At 26.2% G+C, this 16,179-nt stretch overlaps 1 pseudogene across 1 annotated transcript in view; it reads left to right on the top strand.

Moving 5' to 3' along the window:
• Nucleotides 1-3,123: 3,123 nt before the first annotated feature.
• Nucleotides 3,124-16,179, top strand: part of LOC145740706 (uncharacterized) — a 41,456-nt pseudogene continuing 28,400 nt past the window's right edge. The window contains exons 1-37 of the transcript XR_014280907.1: nt 3,124-3,245; nt 3,526-3,694; nt 3,857-4,003; nt 4,421-4,561; nt 4,743-4,894; nt 5,015-5,188; nt 5,693-5,897; nt 6,175-6,362; nt 6,878-7,068; nt 7,350-7,490; nt 7,836-7,928; nt 8,137-8,201; nt 8,377-8,446; nt 8,601-8,726; nt 8,799-8,937; nt 9,228-9,353; nt 9,795-9,897; nt 10,005-10,115; nt 10,236-10,388; nt 10,573-10,644; nt 10,799-10,924; nt 11,104-11,240; nt 11,420-11,573; nt 11,793-11,943; nt 12,037-12,159; nt 12,412-12,553; nt 12,645-12,758; nt 12,893-12,987; nt 13,170-13,277; nt 13,776-13,906; nt 14,098-14,238; nt 14,365-14,445; nt 14,597-14,752; nt 14,859-15,088; nt 15,201-15,414; nt 15,657-15,788; nt 15,941-15,967. The product of XR_014280907.1 is annotated as an uncharacterized LOC145740706 (transcript). The remainder of the gene's footprint in view (nt 3,246-3,525; nt 3,695-3,856; nt 4,004-4,420; nt 4,562-4,742; nt 4,895-5,014; nt 5,189-5,692; nt 5,898-6,174; nt 6,363-6,877; nt 7,069-7,349; nt 7,491-7,835; nt 7,929-8,136; nt 8,202-8,376; nt 8,447-8,600; nt 8,727-8,798; nt 8,938-9,227; nt 9,354-9,794; nt 9,898-10,004; nt 10,116-10,235; nt 10,389-10,572; nt 10,645-10,798; nt 10,925-11,103; nt 11,241-11,419; nt 11,574-11,792; nt 11,944-12,036; nt 12,160-12,411; nt 12,554-12,644; nt 12,759-12,892; nt 12,988-13,169; nt 13,278-13,775; nt 13,907-14,097; nt 14,239-14,364; nt 14,446-14,596; nt 14,753-14,858; nt 15,089-15,200; nt 15,415-15,656; nt 15,789-15,940; nt 15,968-16,179) is intronic.

A 16,179-nucleotide genomic window follows, 5' to 3' on the forward strand; every position in this document is an offset into this window, starting at 1 on the left:
TATTTAAAGAAAAAATGTAAGACATTTAAATTTCTACTATTCGCTTTTTTAAATTGCTACTTATCACAATTTTAATTAAAACAAAATAATTTTAAAATAATTTGTTTCTTCTGTTACGATAATGTTAACTACTTTTAGCTCGTGTTCTCGCTTTTCGGACATTTCTTCAAAAGGAATTTAGCGAAGAAAATTTAGACTTTTGGGTTGAAATTGAAAATTACAAAAATCTAAAAATTAACAAACAGAAGAAGATAGCTCCTATTATTTATGATACTTACATAAAAGTCGGCGCCCAGAGAGAGGTAAATATAACTTGTTGTTATTTATTTAAAATATATAGGTTGCTTATTTCATCAACCAACGTTTTCAAAATTGGTATATAAATTACTGTTTACATCCAACAATTTAATTTGTTTTAATTACGAATTCACGACATAATCTATACGGTCATTAAATTCTGTAATTGCATTTATTGTTCTTTCGTGGGTAATGTAAAATAATCGTTTTTGTAAAAAACTTATTATCTTAAAAACCAGCAATTAGACTAATTCATTCTTTAAAATTAAAAAATATTCTTAATTGTAATTATTATGTTATTATAACCAGATCATTAATGTAAAAAAACAAGCCTTATACATCAACTATTTTTAACACATGTTGTCTTCATGTTTATTTAAACATATAGTTTAATGATACATTTAAATAACATAATGATTTTTTTAAATATTTGCTTTTATATTTATAGATTAACATTGATGCTAGAACCCGACAAAAAACTAAGGAAAACGTCGTTAACTCAAACAATTTAACGTTTTCTCTTGCGCAAGAACGAGTCCTTATTTTAATGGAAAGGGATTCTTATCCACGATATTTACTCAAGAAAACAAACCTGAAATCTATAATCAATCCACATTCTTTAACTAACAACAAAAAGCTAAAAACTTCATCAAGTTGTATATTAAAAATTGATTCCAAAAATTATCGTAAATCAGTTTCAAATAATTCTAACATGGATTTTGGTTCGGTGTTTTCCATTAATGTGACTCAAAGACGAAAACGTAAAAACTCAATGTAAACTTGTATTTTTCCACTTATATTTATTTATTTTTTTATTTCCATAGTATTTCTTTTAATTCTCGCAGGCCGAGTAAAAGTTATGTGTATTTTTGTGCTGCTATTTAAAAACTTTAATCTTCGCTGTTAACAAAAATATTCTTAAAGGAGGAGTTTTTTGTTCAACTACTGTAACAGGTTTTGCTCCAGTATAATTTAGTTTTATTATATAAATACAGTTTTATTACTAAATTCTATTTAAATAGAATCTAGTTTAAACACTTATACAATAAAAATATGTCAATATAAAATAATATTTCTTACTTCAAAATGCACCAAAGGTTTATATAAACCTTATCGCAGTAGCGAGCAAGTAGCGAGCGCAGGTTATTATGTCCAACATATCTTAAGAATTTTAAAATAACATGCAACTGTAGCAAATTTATTAAAATACATTTGCACTTAATTGGGTAAAAGAATATTAAATTCTGGATAATTCTTCTTAAAATAAACGCCAATTTACATACAGTAAATATCCATAGTTATTGGGTAGCTTCTCTTTAGTAGAACAAAATTGCCTAGTCTAATTTTAATACCAACATTTGCACTTAATAGAAAGCGAAAAGAAATTCTTTAAAATATATAAATAATACCGGTAAAACAAATTCAAAGTTTCAAAAAAGTTGTCAACTAAAAACCGCAAATTCGATATACAAGTTATAGTAAAAAGCTTTCGACGAATGCTTTATTTTGTTGTTTACCTAAATGCTTTTATCTTATTATGCCTGTCGCACGTAGTCGTCTGTAAGCTTATCTTTGCCCTTTTACCACGTGACTTGTTGCATTAACTAAAAAAGATGACTTGTACGAGGGTTGTAGCGTTCTAAAAACCTGCTAAACGGTTGTGTTTGGTGGCTCTATGGCAATCGTCTTGTAAATAAATCTGTTAAATACTGAGGTTAGTAGTTATAAAATAGGTAAACAGAGAAACGACAGAGAGACAATTACGTTACAATATGTTAGCGCATGTCAGCAAATAAATAACAATTTCATAATAAATCAATATTAAAAACTTTTTGTATATGAAATTAAAGTAAGCTTTAGCAGATTTATCCAAAATTAGCAACACCAGGATTATTTTAAATTTTAAATTAAACAAGTAAAACACTTGTCATCTTTCGAGATATGACCAACTTCTTTTAACAATTTTTTTAATAAAGAAAACGATAATCACGTTTTTAAGAAAAAACATTTGACATGAACTAATAATAATTTGTTGGCCAAATTAATTATTTGTAAAAGCATAAAACGCGCTTATATTACAATCCGTGTCGTGCACTGCGTAACTATGGTTACGTAACTGCTCCAGACTTGCTCTGAGGCAACGACAGTTTATATCGGTATTTGCCATTTTAACATTGTCCGATTGCTCATGCCGAATTCTGTAAGCTAATGTAAAAAAAATTGTTAGACTTTAATAAGATTTGCTAAAATGTAAATGTTGGTTGTCAGATTAAAATATCAATTGTTTGTGTTTGCAAAAACAAACATTTACGTTTTCAGTCAATCAAAGTTAAACAATGTATTTGTTTGTTGTATGCTTAGAGCAAACAATAGCCGTTTATGTCAATACTATTGTTTTATATTAACAGAATATTAATAATAATGCTCGCCATTGCTAAAAAAAAATTTGTATTACTGGAATCGCTTTGTTATGACTGTTATGGCAGTTAACATTTTTTTATTTTTTTTATTTTGGTTTTTCGCGCATTGATAAAAGTAAATAATAAATACGATATACAATTAACATTACAACAATGCGACGGGAAAAAACATTGGTAGTAATACTGTTAAATTACTTGTGTTCATAAGTTTTTACTTTTGTTGCTTTTTTGACATTTTTATTACAAACTACAATATACTACCATAAGGTTTTTTTAATAAAGTTTTTAATAAAAAAATTTTCAATAAACTTTTAATAAAGTTTTATGAAAACCTATTAGAAAACATTTATTTACCTCTTTATATATATTTTGTTTTTAAGTATATATTTTGTTTTTTTATTCGCAGTATAAGAGCTAATAATTTACTGTTTTATGCAAATGTTTACAGTGTTTAAACAAAATGGATGAACGGCATTGGTGGATTGCCAATAAAATTCAGGAAACATTTGCCGTTGATGAAACAGATAGGTTTATAATAGTGCAGTATTTCTGTTTTTAATATTTTTTTACAAAGAATTTTCTCTTAATAACTTATAGTATTAAGCAAATTATTTATTTTCCATAAATTTTGGTTTATTATTTTTAAATAAATGTTTGAAACTTCAAGATTTTGTAAACTTTATTTAAGTATATATAGTTATTATTATATTAAACTTTTTTTACTACACAATCAGTTTTTGGTTTTAATGGTTTTTAATGCAAGTTGTAACATGAATTTTTACATGTTTAATATTTTTTTTTCTTTTAGTCCTACAGTTCTTGAGCACTATTTATTGGAGCCTAATAATTTTGAATTGTTAACTCAATTTCTTACCAGTGATGGAAGCAACAAGTTGTTTGTTTATGGAAAGCGACCAGAAAATCGAGCATGGATGACAGAAGATTTAACAATGACATCTAATTTAATTAATGTTAAGGTTAAACAATTTTTTTAATTTATTTACATTTTGTTTAAAAATTTTAATTTGAAGAACAAAATGTATTATTGGGCTAACTATAAAATTAGGTTCAACCATTATATGTTTATAAATGTAAAAGTTTTTAAACGGCGGAATTTTTTTTACTTTTTTTGAATACAGGGAATAGGTATAAATGAGTTGGTGTGCTGTTATTTTTTAAGAGCAATAACAGAAGGTGATATTGATCAGGTGTATATGCACAAACAGATTTTTAGTGGTGAGGTTAAAAACAATTCACTACAGTTGCTATCGACTATATTGGGACAGGTAGATTAGTAATATGTATTTTTTGTATTTTTGTAATTAAAAAACAATCTTTTTGGTTTCAGTAATCTTGTTTGAGGGTTAACTTTTCCTTAAAAGTATTGGTAGTAGCATTAAATTTTTGAAAATGAAATTTTGAAGAAAGGCTATTTGAAAAATCATTTTATAATGTTTTGTTAGATGCATTAATGTTATACAAAAGTTTTTAAAGTTATAGAGCTGGAAAACTTTAAATGGTTTTAATATTTGGCAATTATTGCAAATCCGACCCACACTTAAATTTTTATGGCAGTTTTAAGTGCAATTGGTTATTCCCCGACATTTAATCTGTTTATTTTTTTTACTAAGCATTGTTATTCCATTCTCTGATTTTTTTATATATTTATTATTTAAAGTTTAAGTCAAAAAAATTTGTTTTAGGTTTTTCTTCCTATGGTTAAGAGTCAGGAAGATTGGGGAAAATGCACAGATGATCACAAAGCTCAACTTTCTCATTCTGTTGAGAAATATGTAAATGTGATGACACATGCCACCAGTAAGACTTATGCCTCAAATCAACAGGTATATATATATATTACAAAACTACATTACTTTAAAAATGTTGAATAATTAATATATTGTATAGTGTTCTGTTTTGTTTTAAACTGATTATGTATATTTTGTCTCTTGATATTGATGTACTATTTTTTATTTATTTGTCAAAACTTTTTTTTATTTAATGTATATATATATAACTTTTTAGATTTTATGTCTTCCTGATCAACTGGTAAGCAGGGATTTAGTTCAACATCGAACAATGGCTTTGGATCCGAGCATTATTCAATCATACGAAGATGTTCTACATGAGTGGACACAAACAATTGAAGGTGTTTTGTCTGAGGGATATGATGACAGGTTAAAAATTAAAAAGTTTAGTCTCAACATAAGTAGTTGTTTGGTATTTTTTGCAAAATTAATTAGCAATAAGTATTACAGTAGATAAGAATAACTTTAAAAACCTTTACTTCCCTTCAGATTGCTTGACAATCATTCAGGTCCTTTGACAGAGTTGGAACGTTGGAAACGTCGACAAAGAGTTTTGTCAGGAATAACTGAACAGTTAAAAGGAAAAGAATGTAAGAATGTTATTGGGGTTCTTATACAGGCAAAATCTAGGTCTCTGAGGGCATGGAGAACTATTGACATGTTGTAAGTTACTATTTAGTTTATTAATTTATTTTTTGTTAAAACCCTATTGTAGGCAATGAATTTTTTTTGGCAGTTTGGGTATTAATAATGGTTTGGTCTAATTATTAATGTTCATATGGTTTTTGGCTTGACAGAAGTTACCATTTAAAGTGCTTTACTCCAAGGCAATCATGTGAAAGTAAATCGGGCCCACACAGATTTTACCTTGTAAAGTTAACAATTCTATTCTAATGACTACATTATGTTGCTGGTACTGGACTTATGTTTTTTTTTTACTTTGGTTTTTGCGCATTGATAAAAGTAAATTATAAATACGATATACAATTAATATTACAACAATGCAACGGGAAAAAATGACAAAATCAATTTAATGATTTAAAACATGCCAAAAGTAATAATGTTTAAACAAAGATTTTATAGTATACTATGGCATGGTCATCAAACCCAGTTGTATTTATGAGGAATTAATTTTTTTTTTATTTAACAAGATCAATTTCTACTTAGAATCACAGATGCACAAAATGAAACAAAAGACAAAGTGAAATATTTGGAAGCAATACGAAGACATTTAGAACAACTTCATCACGAAACCAATCCAGTTACTGTGATTAATGTAATTTTACCAACTATAATAGGTGCTATAAGACAGATGGATTCAATATCAAGGTTTTATGCTAGGAGTGGGTATCTTGGATTGTTGTGCATGAAGGTAATGACAAAGGTTTCAATGTGGATAAAATTTAATTGGTATTTTTATTTAAATAAATTTAATTTATATATTTAATATAATAAAATTTAGGGCTGAAATTGTGTTATTTATACTATTTTACTAATACTTTTAATAGGTTATTGTAGTTGATTATATTTTTTTAAACAAACTATTTTAGTTATTTTATTTATTGTAAAATTAATAAATTTGAAAATATATATATATGCATGTTTTATTTTTATTTTAAAGGTTGTGGTTACAAACGTTTCTTATTTAGATTGGCAATCAACTAGCAGCCCTTTGTAGGGATCACATCTCAGAAATAGTGCAAAATGGAGATATGTGGAAAATAATTGAAAATGAAATTAAACAGGAAGATGCTTTGCCTCCAACTTTTAAAATTACAAAACGAGGAATTAAAAAAAAAGAACTTATTCATGACGATGATAAGACTTTAACTGGAAGGTAGTCAAAAATAAAATGAATTTTTTTAAAGTCATGTATTAGCGATATTTTTATACTCAAAAATTAATAAAGTTGGTGTCACTGAACACAAAAATGATTTTAACTTTAAATAATTTCACTTACTTTTTAAGTTATACAACTCAAAAAAATAATAATAAAATTGATTAAAAAAAAGGGGGAAAGCCTTGTTTGTGATGAGAAAGTACTAGCTTGTATACATTCACTACACTACTTGGGTACTTTCTACGTCACACAAAAAAATAGGTTCTAAAGCCATTTTGTGATTCATTGTCAACCATACTAACGTGCTGTATACATCATTAACAAAGTTGCAAAAATCTGTAACATAACACTTTAAAAGCTATATATTTTATTAAAAAGCTACTAATAACAAGGCATATCATGTAGACTTTTGTATTTGTGTGTAAAATTTTTTTTTTAATAGGCTTAAGGTGGATAGTCGACAAAGACAAAATTTTGTTATTAAAATCAGTTTATGCTTGTGATATCTTTAGACTTCGAGCTTGCATAGCTTTACAAGGGTTTTATCGTGAACTGGTTAAAAGCTTAAGAGAAAATCTTGGTACTTCTACAACAGCTTCACATAGTTTAAATCAATCAATTAGTTCTTTGGAGGTTACAGCTAACAAAAATAAGGGAAACAAGAGAGGAAAAACTGCTACAGGATCAGTTGTTTCTAGTTCTGGTAGTTTTTTATAATTATTTTTTAACTTTATTATGTAATTATATTGGCAAAATAGTTGAAATATGAATGATAAAGTAGGCATGCCTATGTATATCCAATACATGACCCTTTAATAATAGATTGGGGTGTGGTTGGAAGTTATTTGTTTCTGTTGTTTGTGACAAGTGATGCGATAGTTATAAATGCCATGGTTATCTAATTTTTTAAATTTAACAAAAACCATTAAAACTGTCAAAGGTTACAACAACGTGTATTTATTAACATTGATTTTTGTGTTTTAGACATTAAGGAGTTTGGTTCATTTAGTTATGGAATATCGCTTCAAGATGATGAAACAATTATGGGCAATTTGGATCTTATTGTTGGAAGAATGAATGAGTTGCTTAGTATTATTGCTTCACTTAGACAATTCACTAAACTAGGTAGTCTAGTTTTAAAGTAAATTAAACTTATCTTACTTACAAACATAATTTGTTATATCTAAAAACATAAGTTATAAATTAAATCTAAGTCTTGTTTTTTTTTGTTTTTTTTTTAACAACAAAGATTTTTTTTTAACAACAAAGACTGTTTTTTAACAACAAAGATTTATCTAATTTTATAAAAGAACTAACACTTATTTTATTTTTCTAATAAGAATTATCAGAAAAAATAGTAAGTTATAATATACAATGCACATGTATATAAGCCAAGGTTAAATTTAAGTATTAAATTTTGAGTAATTATTAAACATTAAAAAGTATACTTAAATTTAATTTAACCATTAGCTTTGGATACAACTGGTTTGCCACGGCCGAGAGCAGAAGATATTCTTCAAGGAGAAATTTCAGATGATTTACTTGATGAAAAAGCTGTTGCTTGTAAGTCTGTACTGCCAACATAAAATTAAATATCTTAATTCATTTGCTTTACTATTAACTTTTTTTATGGTATTTCCAAGTAAATTGTCTGTGATATGTTAAGCCTCTAAAATATGTTTAGTATTTTTTATGTTGTTTATATCTAATTTTAATGTATTTGTTGTTTCAAAATTTATTTATTTATTTAAAAAGAAAATAATTTTTTTAGTGCATTCTATCTCACCTAAAGAACCAGAGGTTCCTCATAAGGCTCAAGCTTTTCAATATTACAATGTATAAAGTTAATAAAATAATGTACAAGTTACAAAAAAAGTATTTAAATCATATCATGGATGCTATTAGTCAAATTTGGTATACATAAATAACAAACTTTTTTGTTAGAACATATATAGTATTTCTTAAAAAAAAACTATTTTAAAAAAAATTATTATAACTATTATTTTATTAGAGAGGTCAAAAAAGTATGGGAACACTTCCAGAAGAAGACGAAGATGAAGAAGTTGAGGATCTAAGATCAGGTTTTTTACTAGATTCCATTAAAAAATTTCAATAAATTTATTTAATAACTTTATTTAAAAATAAAACCTTTTTTACAATTTATGCCAATCCAAATTAGAATTTTAAACTTATTTTGTAAAATACAATTTCCATTTATTTGTTTGAAATTTTAAGGAACTCGTCACACCAAAACTTCTACAAAATTTACAGCTGACAGTGATTCAGATTTGGGTGATAATTTAGAAGATTCAAGTGCTGGTCTGCCACAAAAACATCAATACAATGCCTCAGCTTACTTACGTAAGTAACTTCAATGTATGTAACAAACAACTTTAAAAAAAATTAAACAGTGTAAACAATTAAAATTTTTAGGACGTTTGTACAGTGCAGAAGAGGAAGGTCCAAGTATTTCAACTTTGCTGATAGAAAATATATTTTCAATTATAAAAGCAATGTCAACCAGAATATCATCAGCCATGTTACTTGATCTACAAAGAAAACAAATAGAAAAGTAAACATTGTTTACCTGCTAACAAACAATATAACACAACAGTAATGCACGAAAAAAAACTTGCGATCCTTTTTAATTTTAAATTATCAAACAAATATTTAATTAAATTTAGATTATAAATGTTTAGATTATAAAGTTGATTTTTTAACCTTGACTAAAATAACTACAAAAAAAATAAATATAGTATTTATTAACTTGGTAATGTAACTTTTATTTGAAATACAGAGCACACATAATTGTGGATCTAAAATAGGTAAGTACAAACTATTTATAATTTATCTTATTTTTAGATTTGAGGAAAGTTTTTCATATTTCTCAATATTATCTCAAAATCTTGACCAATTGCTGATTGTCTATTTGAAAGCTTTATTTTCAAAACCAACTAAGACGCAACATGGACTGAAGATTTTGTCTAAGTATTTATTTTTAATTTAGGATTATTACCGCTTTTAATTTAATAAATTAAAAATAACAAACAAAAACATAGTAAAAAAAACTTTAAAACATTGTTAAATTGATATATGTGTTGTTGTAAAAACATATGTCAAATGGTGTAGTCAGTCTGCAATTTTTTCTTTTAAACTTTGTTTTACAAAAATTTAAAAACTGGTTTTGTTGTCAAAGTAGTAAATTATAATATCTTAGTTAAAATTTTGGAAACTTGTGTAATTAAGTAAAATTGTTTAGGTTTACAAATCATTGTTATCATTTTAATATCATAGTAATTAACATTTAATATCATAGAATTAACATTAATAGGCCTTTAATTTAGTTTATGCATTGATTTTGCATTTAAGTTTTAGAATTAGTTGATATAGTCATTTTTTCCTAACTTAAGCTTTTTAATATTAACTTAGATTTAATGCTGTTACTCAAAGGCCTTTGTTGAAAGAATTAATTAGTGATCGATACAGTGATGTTTTCTCAATGTATGCAAAAGAACTGGAACACATACAAGAGGTTTGCATTTTAATGTGTTATAATATCTTGTGATCTTTAGTGATAATGTGCAAGAAAACATAAATCAGAATTCAAACAATTGTTTGCGTTTTTTTTTATAATTTCAGATGTATGAAAAAGACAAACATGCTCCAGTATTACCAAGGGATTCTCCTCTTGTTGCTGGCGCTATATTTTGGTCTCGTCAACTTTTATCTCATATCGAAGAACCTATGAAGGTAAAAGTTTGTTTGTAAAAAGTTTCTTAAAACAATACTCCTTTTTCTTTAACCTTTTTTATCTTTTTTGAGTGAACATTATTTTGTTTCCAATTTTCACAATTGTATTTAATTTTTAAGACTTTTCAAGAAAACAAATCTCTTAGTCAAAATAAGGAATATCATCGAACTGTGAAGTTTTACAACAGATTAGCCACCGCATTGGTAACTTATGAAGCTTTATGGTATCAACAGTGGTACAAGTCTGTTGACCAAGCATTAGCTGGCCTAAGGGTACGCTTTGTATTTAGTTTTAAATTTCTAAAACTTTTTACATGTATTTAGGTTTGAGATTCTATTTGTAAAAAAAATTATAAAAAGGTTTGTTTAGTAATTTACTAAATAAATGGCTGTATATTAACTCATTATTGGTAATCTAAGTTACAAGACTTTCTTAAATTTTTAAATCTACACAAAGGTACCATTGTTAAAACAAGAAAATGGTGAGCTGGTGGTAAATGTTCATTCTCAAATTTTGCATCTAATTCAAGTTAGTGTTAGTTCTATTTTTTGTTAATATAGCTAACTTAAGTCTCTATTAAAACTTAATATATTAAGTACAATACTTACAATAATTTAATTTTGCACAATCTTAAACTTACAATAAATTAACTTTAAATAGAAATTTTTTATTTTTATTTTAGGAATCAAAATGGTTTCTTCGAATGCATTTTGAAATACCAGAAGCAGCAGTTACGATTCTAAGCCGAGAAAAACAGTTTAAACATTATAAGATTAATCTTGAACAATGTCTTTATGATTATAAAAAAGTATGTTTTATAACATTCACATTTACGAAGCTTTTAATATGTCTTATGATAAACCTGATTTAAATAGATCTTAAACTTTTTGTTTTTGCATTGTTAACATTTTAGAGTCAGTAGGTTATTTTTAACTAAAGTTATTAACAAAACTGAATATAATTAAATTTTTCTTTTAAAATTTGTAGGTTTGTGAAATGATTCCAACTCCATTTATTCCCTTGTTTAAACCTCAAACTGATTCAGTAATAGTTTGTTTGCAAGCTGGCTTAAATACTATTACGTGGGAGTCTATGAACATTGATGCTTTTTTAAATAAAGCAAGGTAACAATTTAGATTATTTTAAAAGTGTAATTCAATAAATATTAATTATAGACTAAATAGATTTTTAATTTAAGGAGACTTAACTTAAAAAAATTTACATGATACTTAAAATTATTGGTATTTATGCTTTTTTAAAAGATGTCTAATAATAAACTATACAAAATGGATTTATTTTGAAGATCCTCAACTCAAAGATTGCAAACAATTGTCACCAAGGTGAACAAGGTTGTAAATGAACAGATTAAAAATACATTGTCATCAGTTAAGAACATTATTTTATTTGATGAGGATGCTATTTTGGGCAAAACTTGGAGCACCTTTGATTTGTTAACGGTATTTTAATACTGCAATACCTATATTTCGTATAAAAAAAAAAAATGTTACTATTTTTTTTTACCTTATTATTTTATAATGTAAAAAATAAAAATATATAACCTAGCTATTTTGTTTTAATTATTTACTTGATTATTTAAAATGGTCTGTAATAAAGCAGTAGAAATAAGTGTTCTATTTATAAAAAAAAACTGCTAGTAATATGTTTTTTTGTCATAGGTGATCAACAAAAGTATTCTTAAAAAAAGTAATGAAATGCAAGAAAATGTTGAAGCTATAAATTCGTCTATACATGATATTATTGAAATATTATCATGTAGTAGAATCAACAGTGCTGAACATAAACATGGTAAATTATATAAATGATTTTGTGGTCCTTAATTATGCTTATTAAGACACTTATTTAAACATTGTTTGTAAGTTTTATAAATTATTTGATTAAAATTGACAAATTTATATGAAGCTCAAATTTCCATGTTAAAAACCAAGAAAATCCAACGAAGTGGAAGTATATCTACAGGGGGCACTATGGAATCATCAAAGCAATCCTTTGTTACAGAACAAGCAGTTGTGGAACATATTTTTGGTCAGAAATACAATATTGTCTGTGTTTTATTATTTTTTGCCTACTTTGCAGGTGGATTATTAAATTAGCACAGTTTTCAGATGATTTTGCAAAATTTAAATATTTTACTTATTGATATTTCCTGAATATTAACCTGTTTGGCCTAGTATGAGATAAATACTCTTTAATTAACAGTAGTTATTGTTGCCCATTTAATAAAAACTCTAACAAGTTTTTTTTATATGAATGTTTAACCACTATTTGTTTCTCTAGACTATTATAGTAAAGAAGTATATCAAAGTGTGTTAAATGCAATTTGCCAAAGCCTAAGCATTTTAAGTAAGGCAGTTCGAAGCAAATATACAGAGCAACAAAATTTTGGCAATTACTCAAGACCTGGTAGCTCACAATCAAGGTTATTTTTATAAATTGAAAAAACTTGAGGTCTTTTTTGATAATGTAATATTAAGTAGGATTTTTTACATATATATTACTTTACATATAAGTTCTGACATGAATCGGACAGACTCTTCTCTTTCTTTTATTTCCAACACCTCCTTGTGGGAAGAAAGTGCTGTTGAAGAAACTTATAAAAGCCTTAAAATCCAAATTGCAATCAAGTTTGTTATATCACTAATGTTTTGTAAATTTTTGTACCAGGCCAAGTAAATTGTCACATTAGAATTACTTGTTATTTGCATTCTATATATTTCCAAAAATAAATTCTCGAAGTTTTTATAAATTTTTTAATTAGGTTTCGCATACCTGATATAGTATTGGATCCACCTTTATCAGATGTTCAACAAACCATTGATGAAATGGTGGAATCTATTACTGATTCTACAAGGGGTATAAATTTATTATCTAAATATAAATTTATTAAATATGTTGCGATAAAAAGTAAATTTTTTTTATTTGTTATAAATTTATTGTTTATAAAAGGAGCTGACTTTGTGGTACATTACTTTGTGTGTTTTAGGTTTTATTTTTTCCAGAATTGTGTTTTTAAAGTAAATAATGCATTTCTTTAGGAATAGTTTACTGGGCTGGAACTAAGAAGAATCAAAATTTTGAGTCTGATATTTTAATGGAAGAAAAGGTTACAGGTTATAGGACAGCACTCTCGTCTGTCACAAAAGGTGATTTAATATAAAGCTTATTATTTAAAGTAGTTTTAATGTTTAATAATTTGGGTAAGATGAAGTTAAAAAAATTTTTTTTTTAAATAAGTTGTTATTGAATTGTTTGGTGGAATGCGGACATATATTATTATTTTAACTACATCAGTCGGAAGTTTAATGGTTGTGGAAAGTTATGTTAAAATACAATGTATTATATATTTGTTTATTTTACAGTTACTAGATTATTATTAATTTAATTTAAACACAAATCAGTATGTTTCAGTGAAACATTTAATTGAAATGTTTTACTTTAATAAAAATAATTTATATTTACTTATTTAGGGTTGCTATTGTAGGTGTTATTGTGTTTAGCTATATGTTTTAGTTTAGTTACCTTTTTTTGTTTTATATGCTGCAGAGTTATAACATAAATTTTAGTTTAAAGCCGATTTTTTGTTACTAATACAACAAATCATTTTTATAGCAACTAACTTATTTATAAATGTACAACTTAAGGTATAAAATCCCACATCAAGATGTACCTTCAGCGATTAGCTCAGTATAACTTTTTATGGAGAGATGACATGCAGAGTTCATACTCCAACTTCATGTCACAAGATCCTGAAAAAGCTGCCATCAGAAAGGAGGTGGCAATCTGTTACTTTTATTTATTTGTTTTGGAAATAAAACACCATGATTTGCTGCATATAAAAAAAAAATTGTTACAAAACATAGAACATAATTTAAGGTTCACATTTAAGTGTCAGCTTTTTCAATTTTTTTTTTAATTTATTTTTTATTAATTTATAACTAGTGGTTATTTTTGCTATAAATATAGGTGGAGTACTTATTAGAAGTTGAAAAAAAGATTTCCTCCATTCCATTTAAAGTCTCAGTGGGTTCTGTGATCTTATGCCCAGCTCCTGTTCAGGATGCTTTACAAGGATTAGCTGCTGCATGGAAGACCCAATATGCTATGGTTAGCAAACAACAACAAAAAACTTTTAAAATAATTTTTATTTTTTAACCTTTTTATTATTTAAATTAGTTAATATGTTTTTGTATTTGTTAGGTAACAAACATAGTTTCTTTATATATTTTAAAGATATTACATGAAGAAGCAAAAAAGAAATTGGACAGTGTTTTTCAATATCGAAAAAATATGCAGAGTCGTCTTTCTGCTTCAGTTTGTTTTTTGTTTTATACATTTCAAAAATTAGTAACTTGTTTTTTGTTAGTTTTTTTTTAATATTGGCCCTTTTTTATATATGTTAAATATTACAATTAAATACATATTTGCTAATTGTTCCCAATATTTATTCAATATTTAAATAAAGGTAACGACATTAGATCAGCTGAACAGCACACTTAGTTTGCTTGATGAAATTCATGACATGGAAAATAAAATTGACGATGTTTATCTTCCCATTGAAAACATGTATGAAAAATTAAAGGCTTATGATTTGCGATTAGCAAGGGCGGAACTAGAACAGGTTCGATTTAAAGACGATTTTTTCTAAATAAAACAAATTATCTATTAAATATTTCTATTTTATATAACATTACAAAATTACACATTTTTGTATTGTATGTTGTTAGGTTGATAGTTTGCGACAAAACTGGTTAGAACTTGTACAATATGCTGATAACTTGGGCCAAACTTTAGTTAAAGAAAGACGAACTTCATTTGAACAAGAACTAGACAAACAACTTAAAACATTTGTCGTTGAAGTTATTCAATTTCGAAATGCTTTTGACGCTCAAGGTCCTGCAGTTCCTGCTGTTAGGCCTGCAGAAGCCGTTCAGCGATTACATGACTTTCAAAACAGGTTAGTGTTACTACCGACCAAGTTGTGCATATTTTCTTTTTTATGCATTTTTATAACTAACATACATTTTATGTAATATTGACACGTTTCAGTACATTGTTTGATTTTCAAGATACACACTTTATGAAGCAAAGAGAAGAACACTGGAATCTGTTCAGAGATTATTTGGAATTCCTCCAAAACCATTTTCGGAATTGGACAAAACAGGGGAGGAACTTAAACTTTTGGGTATGTTGTATGGCTTGTTTCAGAAGTTTATTGCTTTTGATCGCAAGTTTCGAGATACTTTGTGGGAGGGAGTGAATCTACATATTGCTAATGCTGAGGTACAATATGTTTTAAATATTAAATGAAATGTAAAAATTTTATTAAATATTTAAAAAAAAACATTTATATGTAATATATTATTTTTATATTTTTTGCACAAGAGTGTAGCTGTTTAAAGAAATTGGAAATTTAGTACTTTTGTATCTACATATGTTTAACCTAAAATTAATAATAAATTTTGCAGTTAGCAAATATGATTTATCAAAACACGGTTGCTTTGTATATTTGCATTAATATTTAGGTTCAAGGTTATTGGGAAGAGTGTTTATCACTCCCAGCAAAGTTAAAAGAGTGGGATGCTTACACTGAAATGAAAAACTCAATTCATTTTTATCTCGACGTTCTTCCATTGTTGCACAGGCTTGCTAAAAAGGTGAATTGAGTTATATGTAATGTTTGATATTATACCATTTAATTAAAGAACTTTAAAATTGTTATAGTATAAATAAATTTAAATCTACATGTGTTTAATAGGGTAAAATAATACAACAATAACAATTTTACTAATATATTAACTACTTTTAGGGAAAGTTCAAGGATATCATGATACCAGTAAGTTATTTTTAAAACAATAAAAATAAAGATCTTACTTGTACAATAATCTTGTGAAGGAAATTTTTTTAAAGTGGGCCAACAGTGCATTTTTTTACCCAACTTATAATTTAGTTAACTAATATATTTTGTTTAATATTACAATGTTAAATAATATTATTAAAACACTATATATATTTTGCTATATAGGTTTGTATCTTAATAAATATTGT

Source organism: Corella eumyota, chromosome 1 (assembly GCF_963082875.1).
Source record: "Corella eumyota chromosome 1, kaCorEumy4.1, whole genome shotgun sequence".
Lineage (NCBI taxonomy): Eukaryota > Metazoa > Chordata > Ascidiacea > Phlebobranchia > Corellidae > Corella > Corella eumyota.